At 39.1% G+C, this 11,495-nt stretch overlaps 1 pseudogene; it reads left to right on the top strand.

Annotated features, from left to right (window-relative positions):
* The first annotated feature begins 9,770 nt into the window (after positions 1 to 9,770).
* Positions 9,771 to 11,225, top strand: LOC139701505 (acyl-protein thioesterase 1 pseudogene; annotated as a pseudogene).
* The last annotated feature ends 270 nt before the right edge of the window (positions 11,226 to 11,495 follow it).

Raw genomic sequence — 11,495 nt, 5'->3', positions numbered from 1 at the left:
TCGCCTGTACACTTATTCACCCCAGATGTGGACATCCAAGAAGTCTTTTCTCTCTCTCCCTCTTTTTTTTTTTTTCCTAAATCATGAACTCTACCCTCTGGAAAAATTAAAAAGATTGCAGTCTCTGGATATTTTTGTTTGCTTTTTAACCTCAGAAGACTCCCTAGCTATAGTATAACTCCACACCTGTTGTCCCAGTCTGCTTCCTCCCCCTACCCCACATAGCAAATGTGTCATTGACAGGGGGAATATTTGACAAACTGGAGTAAGAACTGATTAAATGAGGGAGGAAGGTAAGAGCATGATAGCTGAATTCTCTAACTGGAAATAGCCCAGGATTCCAAGAGAGAGGTCTGCTGAGTGGAGACACGGTTCTTTCTATAGTTTCTGGTAGAGGCATATTTGGTGGAAGAGAAATAGATGTAGGATCAAAGAGAGATATGGGATTTCCATTACCAATAAAAGAAAACTGAAAGGGTGAAAGAGTAGAGGTAAGCCATGTCCGCTGTAAATCTGGGACCCACATCTGTTATTTTTGACCCTGGGGCCCCTAAACCTTTGAGAGGGCCAAGCCTTAGGGGTAATGCTTAGGGATAAAGAGGGGAAATGAGAATGGCAAGAACTGAAATGCTTTTGGGAAGAGGGCGGGATGTTAAGGATCAGGAATGGATATGGAGTGCTCTGTTACAGGAGCATTGATTGACAAAACAGGAGGGGGCACTAAGCCTGCCCTAAGCTCACAGATACCTCACAAATATTAGGTGTAAGAAATGATGGCTGAGATGAGAAGTTGTGATTTCTAGATAATCTTCCAAATTTTATTTCAGGAAAGTAAAAGGCTGTTTATCCAGTAAACAGTGAATAACTTTCATTTTCCCTTTATCCCTTTATCCCTGATTTCTTCTTCCTTGGACCAGAAGTTAGCAAGATGATACCATTTCTATAGCTCACCACCCTCTGAGGGGGACCCATGGCTTAACACCTAGAACTTTACCATAATGTTCCTTTCTAGCCCCGTTAGGGGAATCCTGAGAGACAGCAACCATCTTATTTCTAGATGGAATTCAAGTCTGAACAGTTTAACTCATAAGCCATAAGCAATGGCTATAACTCTTCTGGAAAAGGAGGAGATCAGTTCTCACTCTGACTCTGAAAAACAGGACAAGTGTTATGGTGGGGCTGATAACCACCTGTAGGCACAAGAGCTCCTTTACACTCTTGGGCTTGACCCAGATACTGAGCTAAGCCTGCTCGGAAAGCCTGAGGGATTTCAGAAAGGAGAATAAAGACGGGAGAAAGATGAAGAAGGAAGAGTAGATCCCAGTGACTCCTTGTGCTTGTTGATTACTTTCCAGAAGTGAGAAATTGTGAAGCAAAGTGAGAAATTTCCCTAAGCAAAGGGAAATCTTGGGGCAATAATAATTTGCTCTTCTGAACTTCCATATAGTGTCATCAGTCCCAAGAGACATGAAAATCAACTACTCCTCACAGGACAAAGAAATATGGATCAATCAATCCTTCCCAACTCCCCCTTGGCACCAGCTTTAAGAGGAACAAAATATTAGCTCACGAGTTATCCAAGAGCATCCAAGTTTATGGCTGGGAAACAGAATCCCAGTCTAGGGAAGCTATTCAGTATGGTTAAAAGCACAACCAGGGTACATCTCACATCTGTAGACTCAAGGCCAATCATTTAGAGTCACTGTGGCCCTCTGAAGACTGAAAACCGGCTTTTGCTTTCTGTTTAGAGCTGTAAACTTGACACAAAGTTCCAAACAGAACTAGAGGCAGAGCCCCAGATGTTGCTGAGGCGATTGACCTCAGCAATACAATCATACTCATTGTCATCCTTCTCCATTGTCTTTTCTAGATTAGGGAAGTTAAGAGACTATAAAAATAGACATCATTCTACCACTTTGATGAGGACCAGCTCTATGTCCCATGAACTACCTCTTAGGGCTTCCTGACTTCATGGGAAATATATTCAGGAGTAAAGCATGATCCCTCAAATTGTTATTTCTGAGCCTGCTGAGGTTGATCCTTTATTTTGTCACTTATCTGACGTTCTGCATGTTCAAGTTCTGCTCTGACACAGGTCTTTGTCAGGAGCCCAGTTACCATGGCAGTGCCTCCAAAATAGAACAAGTCCAACACACATCAATAGACAGTACAATAAATAGAATAAGTACTACTTACAATACATTATTCGGTTTCTACTGGGTAGTAATTTGTGCAGAGAGTTGAAAATAACTACACCTCCCCAGTGCATTTAATTAAAGGAAAACAATTCCACAAATCGGAAATGCACAGTGTTTATATCAGAGCAAAACTCAAGTTGCTGTGTGATTAAGAGGCCAGAATTATGGGTAAATTTGCTAGAGAAAAGTTAATGCACTAAGGCCATTCAGAGAATCAGTTCAAAGCATTTTCTATTACAACCCACCTATTAGTGTGATTTAGTTTGAAACATAGCAAAGTGTGAATGAAGAAGAGCACCTAAAAAACACGTTTTTCCCCCATAGAGGGGTGAACATTCCTTTCTGTTGCTTATAGCCATCCTAACTTACCTCTCTTATCTCATACTGCTACCATTTGTCATGCTTTCATGTCATAAATTACATAGGCTCCCTAATTATAGGTAGCCATAGAGGTTTGGAAGCTGATGGGAGACCTCTGAAAATTTTTGTAAAGCCCACTTTGAGAGACAAGATACACATCTTTACGGTAAACACTTCAGTATTTCAATAAGTATTGCATAGTTTGGACAGTTTCTAGGTAAATGTGTTTTCGGGGCCTTTAGTCTCTCATTGTCTGGAAGGTTTTTTAGAGTAAGCAGCTTCATTTGGAAAAAATTCACTGTCATTGGAATCAGACAGACCTGAGTTCTAGAGACAACTTCACTTCTTACCCTGTGAAAGTCTTTTTGCTTTAGTCATTTTTTTAACATTTTTTAGTTGTCAATGGATCTTTTATTTTATTTATTGACATGCAGTGCTGAGGATAAAACCCAGGGCCTCACACATGCCAGGCAAGCGCTTTACCACTGAGCCACAATACAAACCCCGTTGCCTTGGTCTTAAACATTACATCATGAAAGTGGGGAAAATACTCTCTATTTCAATTGGCTCAAATGATGCTTATGGGTACAAGTACCTAATGCAATGTATGGTCTGTCATAGGAATTGGTTATTAACATCCATTTGGTTTTTTTTTTTCCCTTCAACAGTTATAGTTAGTGTGGTAGACTGAATAAACATGGCCTTTGGACTCAAGTCAGACCAATAAGTAGTAGTATCCTAGACAAACTCATTACCCTCTGAGGCTCTCCTTCCTAATTCTAAAAATGATGCATCATCCAAAGCATCTTGCAAGGTAGTATGAGGAATAGCAGAAATGGCAAATGTAAACCATAGATCCTGGCAGTTAGTATACACTTGCCACAGTCAAGTTCCCTGGAAAGCAGATGCTAAGATTGGAAACAGAATGCAAGATGTTTATTTAGGAATGCCATTGGGATTAATACCCATAGAAGGAAAGGAAAGCAAGCAGGATTGGACAGAGGGAGAAATTAAAGAGCAATGTAAGCCTAACAGCAGTCGCAACCTACCTCCAAGGACAGCTCTAGCACTACAATGGGCTTTCAGGGCTCTCTGAGTTTGGCCAGGGATATCCAGGCCTTGGGAACCCCACACTTATTAAATATTAGATAGATACCATCCAGGAAGGGGCATGAACTTGAGCAAGGTGGAAGAAATCCCTACAGGTGCTGACAGATTCTCCTGAACCTCCAGGAATCAGACTGAAGGAGCATTTGGAGGGTACATCTATGTGTCCACCATACCCTTCCCCTCTCACCAATGCTGCATACGTATTCAAGGAATAACATTCCAGGATTCCAGTGGCCTCTCTCTTCCTGGGAAAAATCCAGAAAAGAAAGGTTTGTGAGTCAAATTACAATTTACAATTACAATTACAAATTACAATTACAGTCCCTGCCACTGCAATTGGCCTCAGCAATACAATGAAACTCATTGTCATCCTTCTCCATTGTTTTTTCTAGATGCTCCTTTCCCCAGTTACTCCCTGACTCAGTGACCTGGATCCACATCCCTGAGTTCCTGACCACAGTACCTCTTTCAGGATGCACTTGCTTATTTACAACAAATATTGGACAAGGAAGTGTCAAGACGCACCCACAGATCATCTAAGTGGTAAACAAATTCCTCTCTGCCCTGTTGTGTAAGAGCAACCTCCTCCTTGATCAGGAAGCAAATGCCTATTGTCAGCTTGGCACAAGAAGCCCAAAGTGCCCACATGGTATCTACAACTTATAATTTAATAGGGCTTTTATTGTGTTTCCCTGATGAAATGTTCTCTTTTCGGGATTTGAGACCTCTAAGCCTATACAGTCTAATATTGCGGGTGATGGGAAGCACAGGCTCCCAGACAGTGTCACTGAGAATGAGAGCAATCAGAGCCTTTATTATTCCCACTGTTTGGTTCAAGACTTACTTGTGTATTTTTCTTGTTGTAGACGGGAGAGCCACATAACAATCTTTGTATTAAAGTATATACAGTGTGAGGGATAACACCCCTCTCACAAATTAAAATAATCTCATAAAACATCACTGGTACTTTCACTGAGCCTTTCTGAAGCAGTCCCCATATTCTACCAGGCCAGTTGCTTTTGTGTATAATCTATAAGATGATGAGTGAATCTCATGGTCATAGATGTCTCTTGATCAGATGTCGGGTTTTTTGTTGCTTATTTGTTTTAGGATTCCAGACTGATGGACTATTAGATTTTATAAGTTTTTGGAAAGTGGTGATAGTTGATGTCCTGCAGGCAGAAAAAGTAAACTCACATCAGAATATTTTATCAAAATGAATCAACTAGCCTTTGTGGGTGAAAGGGGTTCCATGTGGCCAACTTGATACCAAGTTGACATTTTGTCTCACTGCAGGGTGGTACAATATAAGGACCATTGTTGGTCCCTGTCACTAGCAAGTGGGACATTCAGTCATGGAAGCAGATCATGCTGATGACCCATGCATAGCTTCCATTCCTGGCACTGTGGCCCATTCCCTCAGGTGCTCCTTGTGCCGTCTCTGGGATTGCTGATGACAGAGGCTGGCTGAGAGCAGTGAATCAAATCACCAGTAGTTAGTACTTCTTCTGGGAGGTGTCTCAGAAGGGCACTGACATGTTGTACAGACATCTATTTATTGCCTTTCCATTGTCCAGTTTTACATTTATAGTCTTTTAAATAAACTTTTATTTTAGAGAAGTTTTAGATTTACAGAATAATTGTAAAGGTAGTGCAGAGCATTCTCATATACCTTTCACCAAGATTTTCCTCTTATTAAAATCCTATGTTAATACAGCATCAACATTACCATTTACTGAAGTCCACACTTTATTCGGTTTTCTTTGGTTTCTCGCTAAAGTCCTTTTCTGTTCCATGATCTGATCCAGGGTATCACATCACATTTAATATACATATTTCCTCAGGCTCTCTCAGTTGTGACAGTGAACTCAGATTTTCCTTGTTTTTTTTTTCTGATTTTTGACAGATTTGAGGAATATGTACAATACTATGTAGACTATTACTCAACTGGAACTTCCCGGGGATTTTTATCACAACTCAACTTGGATAATTTGCTTTGGGGAAGAAGATCACAGAGGTTGAAGTCCAGTCACATCACATTTTTTTAAAGATTGCATCTTATCAACATGACTTATCACTAATGCTGTTAACTTCAATCACCTAGCTGGAGATGGTGTTCATCAGATTTCTCTGATGAGAGTTCCTCTTTTTGTCCTCTTTTCAAACTCTATCTCCTTGAGAGTAGCATAGCTGCATAAATTATTCAGAATTTTTCTTCATGGGACATTTCTGTCTTATTTATTAATTTATTCAATATTTATTGTTATCATTATAAACTAGTGGTTATTAATTTTGTTTCTCAGCTCATTCTAGCTCTGATCATTTGGATCCATTTGGACATCCCCCATCACCGTGGGGTTTTGTTTGTTTCTTTGGGCACTTTCTATATTTTAGGTACTAGAGATGCTTTGAGTAGTTTTGCCTAGTCTTAACATCATCCATCTCTCCTAAGAGCCCTGATTCCTTTGATTGGAGAATAATACTAGAAACCAACATTAAGTGGTAGCTGTGCTTGTAATAATCAGAGTGCTGTTGCCTCTAGGTTTTCTTAGCTAATAGATAAAAGGCATATATACATGTAATTTGTGAGTATATAAATATCTATAAATATCTTTTTATATAACCCATCTGTTTCTATATTAAGCCAAACATGAGTTCATACTGATGTCTCTTAAATCCAATCTGCTATGACTTGGAACAATCTAGCTTTCTTACTTTTCTATAACTTTTCTTTAAAATAATGAGAAATCTGACTCCACCATCCATTTACTCTAATTGTCGAGTTCCAGCATCCATGTATACTGGTTTCAGAATTGTTAGCCCATATCCTTGGGAAAACAACAAGATTACAGTGTTTATGAACAGTAGTCTTACAGACACCACTCATTTCAAAGTGTCTTAGGTCAGCACCTTATTTCTCTGTATCTTTTCTTCTTATCCTATTTGTGATACTAGCGATGGACCCTATGAACATTTTCTCTCTATCAGCTGACACAATATGGATATGAAGCTTTGTCAGCAGAGGATACTACCATGAAATTTGAGGGATATTAAAAAAAAAAGGACTTCTTTTTCTGGTCCTAATGTGCTCTTCCCTGATTGCTCCTGTGATAGTGTGGCAGCCAGAAGATTGCAGGATGCCCAGTGATGCCATACTCTTTTAACTCTCTCAACTTTCTGGAAGGTTCTGTCAACAGGGCCAGCCTCATGAACACTCTAGTGCAGTAACAAAGGACTTCACTCTGAGAACTGGCCATGTGCTTTATTTAATACTTTGTTAATACTGTCTTGAAATTCTTAATAATTTTCTGACTTTGTATTTATGCTTTGTAAGTAAAGCCCGATGGAACAGTGGAACGTGTATGAGCAGAGGAGATAACCAGATGATAGTGCACACGGGCTCAGGTCTGCATGCACATCAGACAATGGGTAGCATAAGTGTACCTTGTACACATAGGAATTTATAGAGTAGTCAGAGATCCTGAACACCTCAAACGAGTGGCCTGGGCTGGGATAGTAGCAACAAGAGAAGCAGCAATGGTGGCAGCCACGGTCTGGAAAAGCAAAGAGACTCCCCATGGATTCAATACTAGAGATAAGAGCATTGACACTGTGGTAGAGATCAGCTTGCTCTCCATACCCAGCGCGTGTCCCTTGACCTCAGCACAAATACTAACCTGAGCATCAGAACAGGAAAAGGTGGTAAACATTTTCAGTAAATAAAATACAAACATCACAAAGCATTTTGGACAATTGTTAGAATTTTTTAAAGACTTTATAATCCTTGGTTTTTAAAAGATTGGAAAGTAAATATAGGCTTAAAGCAGAAATTAAACTCAAAGATCATTGCATTCAATGGAAAAAAATAGTATTGTTATATGTACTTTCCAAAGAACCAATTACTAACAAGAAGGACAATTTTTAAATAAGTGTCTTCTGATTATTGAAAATATAGTAGTAGAATACGTGGCAAGCATTTTGAATCATACATAAATCAAGAAGTCATTTTAGTTTCTTGTACAAACTCCACAAATTACAGGAAATGTCAGAAAAAGCATTAACATGCCATTTATAAATTTACATTTAAAATTAAATTAAGACCAACAAAATTATTTATATAAAGAGTTAAATCTTTTTAGAAAAAAGATTTAGAAGCACACTCTAGATGTACTAAAATTTATATTTCAAAATAATTTGTCAGGAATTTATCCCAATGTTGTCACAGTCTATATACTACTAAAAGCTCCTTTAACAGTTGTATATGCAGAAAGATCCTTCTTAAAAATAAAAATTATTTATGATTTTACATTGCCAAAAAAAATGATAGTGCATTTAATTATAATACTGAAATAGAATTACTAGATTTTTATGAATTTGCAGAAAAAGGAGGCAGAAAAAATCTCATGATTGATTAAGGTATAATATTAATAAAGAATTATTTATAATACTATATATTAATTTTTGTGATTATAAATTTGTTACCCATTTTTATATTGTATCATATTTTGTTGTATTTATATTGTATTTTGTATATTGTATACTGTCCTTTCCTTGCCACCCCTTCCCAGCCATCTGAATAAGTAGTCCCACCAATTATGTGGCACTTAACCCCACCAATTAATTGTGTGGCTGTCCCTGCCCACCTGCCCCAAAAGGTGGCTGTCCAGGGCACTTCATCAACCCCTCAGTAGGCAGATCCAGGTTTGTCAATCCTGGCCTTCAGACCCTCCTCAACTTTCGCACCACGCAATGGAGCACAGCCACACTTTCTCCATTAGGTCTTGAGAGGGATCCCTTTCTGAATTTGTTTCTTCCTTTGTTATGCTGCCTCAGCACTAGAGGCACTGACTTATCCCTGTAGTTCTGTAGAGTTCTTAGTAATTAAGCCTCGTAGTAGTCATTCCCCTGCTCCTAGTCAATATTTTTTATATTGAACTTTCCCTGTTCACATTACTGTGTAGTTTCTGTTACCAGATGGAACTCTGACTGAACTACATGTGACATGAAAATCTCCAGGCTTCATGGCCACCCCCATAAATTCATCCCACATGCTTCTATTCTAGATCTCTTCATTCTCAATGTTCCAAACTCCTTTCAGACCCTTGATGAGCTTTTTCAAGCCATTTTCCATTTCCCAAGAGTCTGGATATAGTCTAGCTTTGAGCAAGTTCTCTTTCCGTGGGAAGTGAATAACCAGGGTTGCCTCTGGAAAAGTTTTTAATCTCCCTTCCATGTTTTAGTGCTACCCCTGAGGCCATGTGTTTGTGAAGCACACATGCATGGACTTTCTCTCCCTCCTCAGCTGGTCAGTATAGTCAGATGTGTGAGCTGAGGGAGAGGTGCTGGTGCATAGATGATAGATGAACTAGGAGGTCAAATTCCTGCATAGATTGCTTCCTTGTGTCTTCTAAATGGCATGTTTAATCCAAAATGTATCACTTCCACCTGGAATATTACCTGGCTTACTTGCCCTTATAAGCTGATTGGTTTAATAGAGCTCAGTTCATAATAGGCAGTTTCAGAAGCATGGTCATTTTATACCCCATACAATAGATTCTTATCTCTATTAGGTCCCAGCAGCATACCAGGAGTTGATTTTTAGAAGTTATATTATTATCTGATGCAGATTATATGCTCTTGATTTAGAATCTAAACGTTTGTTTTGATTTTTCCATTGAATTTTGACAGAAATTCGACATAAACTCTCTTCCCAGTACTTTTCCTCTAATACCATATTTGTACCACACTATAAAGCTGCTGCAAAGCCCTTTCCTTATATGGATACTTGAAGATGGCAGCCTTTCAGGTCACCCAGAGTGGTAGACAGACCCTAGGGTAGCCCTCATACTCACACCATTTACAGTATTTTTTCCTTGAGTGTGGGGAAGACCTGTCGTTTGCTTCTAGAATCCAGTAGACTATGGTAAATAACAAGGTGATTATGGAAAATGTGATCACTTTTACCATTCATACTTAATATTTTTAATGGTGCAAATTGAGTAGTATCCCTCTGGCTTCCCAACTATTTTGTCCATGAGCATGTTATGTTCCACAAAACAATTCTCTTTAATTCCTTGCAGGTAAGAACCTATTGCCGGACTCGCCGCTCGCACGCCCTTGGGCCGCGGCTGGGAGCCCGCTCTGCTTTCCGCTTCCGACGCGCTGTCCAGGGAGCCGGTGGATGTGCGGCAATAACATGTCTGCCCCATTGCCCTCCGTCGTTCCTGCTGCCCGGAAGGCCACCGCCGCGGTTATTTTCCTTCATGGATTGGGAGATACTGGGCACGGATGGGCAGAAGCTTTTGCAGGTATCAGAAGTTCACATATCAAATATATCTGCCCGCATGCGCCAGTTATGCCTGTTACATTGAATATGAAAATGGCTATGCCTTCTTGGTTTGATATCATTGGACTTTCACCAGATGCTCAGGAGGATGAACCTGGAATTAAACAAGCGGCAGAAAATGTAAAAGCTTTGATAGATCAAGAAGTGAAGAATGGCATTCCATCTAACAGAATTATTTTGGGAGGATTTTCTCAGGGAGGAGCCTAGTCTTTGTACACTGCTCTCACCACACAGCAGAAACTGGCAGGTGTCACTGCACTCAGTTGTTGGCTTCCACTCCGGGCTTCATTCCCACAGAGTCCCATCAGCGGCCCTAATAGAGAGCTATCTATTCTTCAGTGCCATGGAGATTGTGATCCTTTAGTTCCGCTAATGTTTGGTTCTCTTACTGTTGAAAAACTAAAGACTTCGGTAAATCCAGCAAATGTAACCTTCAAAATCTATGAAGGCATGATGCACTGTTCATGTCAACAGGAAATGATGGATGTCAAGCAATTCATTGATAAACTCCTACCTCCGGTTGATTGACATCACTAAGAGGCCTTGTGTAGACGTACACCAGCATCATTGCAGTAGAGTCTAAACCTTTTCCCATGCTGAACTTTAAAACTTTTAATGTTTGCAGTGTTGAAATGTTTTGCAGATACACACCAATGATACAGACAAAATAATGGCTCCTCCGTGGGAAACCTAGGATCTTTTAAGTTTCTATACATGTATTTGTATACGATGATCCAGACTACACTAGTATTAAAATAGGTGAAGCACCTAGCTTCTTTTTCTTAAATGTAATTGAGCAAAATAAAATACTACAACCAAATTTTTTATCATATCATTTGAAAATTACTAGTATGCTTGACAAAAATTTGTTTCAGTATAAACAAGCAATCAAGATATAAACAATTTATGCATGCTGTGACTTGGTCTATGGATTTATTCCAAAATTGCTTAGTCACCATGCAGTATCTGTATGTTTTAATATATATATATATTCGTATATACATAATGATGGTAATACATACAATTAGATGGTGTTACATTATTCCTGATAATAGGGATAATGCTTATAAGTGTCAACAGAGAATAGTGTTGCTCTTTTCAATTAATTGCCCTTTTATTTGGGGGACCAGGCTGTTCTTTTCCTTGATATTATTTCTATTTAATATTCTTTTCTCTCGAGAAAAATAAAAGTCCTTTCTTTCTTGATTGTCCTTCAAAAAAAAAAAAAAAAGAACCTATTGCCCTTCTAACTATACCATTAATTATTATAGTTCTTTCCCCCTTTGGGTGACCTTCTAGTGGCTAATATGCCCACTTAGTTTCTAGTCTCTGAGAATCCTCCTTCTCTCCAGTGTATAGGTTTGGATTTCTCCTTTCTTTGGAGTTGGGCTACTCTGAAGAATAAACCTGAGCTTGGTTCTCAGCTCTCTCTGTTTCCTTTCTAAAATACTTAGTTTCCACACTAAGTATTCAACTGGAAA

This window comes from Marmota flaviventris, chromosome 13 (genome assembly GCF_047511675.1).
Source record: "Marmota flaviventris isolate mMarFla1 chromosome 13, mMarFla1.hap1, whole genome shotgun sequence".
In the NCBI taxonomy this organism is placed as follows: Eukaryota; Metazoa; Chordata; class Mammalia; order Rodentia; family Sciuridae; genus Marmota; species Marmota flaviventris.
Note: the sequence above shows the minus strand (reverse complement) of the source record. Positions and strands in the feature narration are given on the sequence as shown.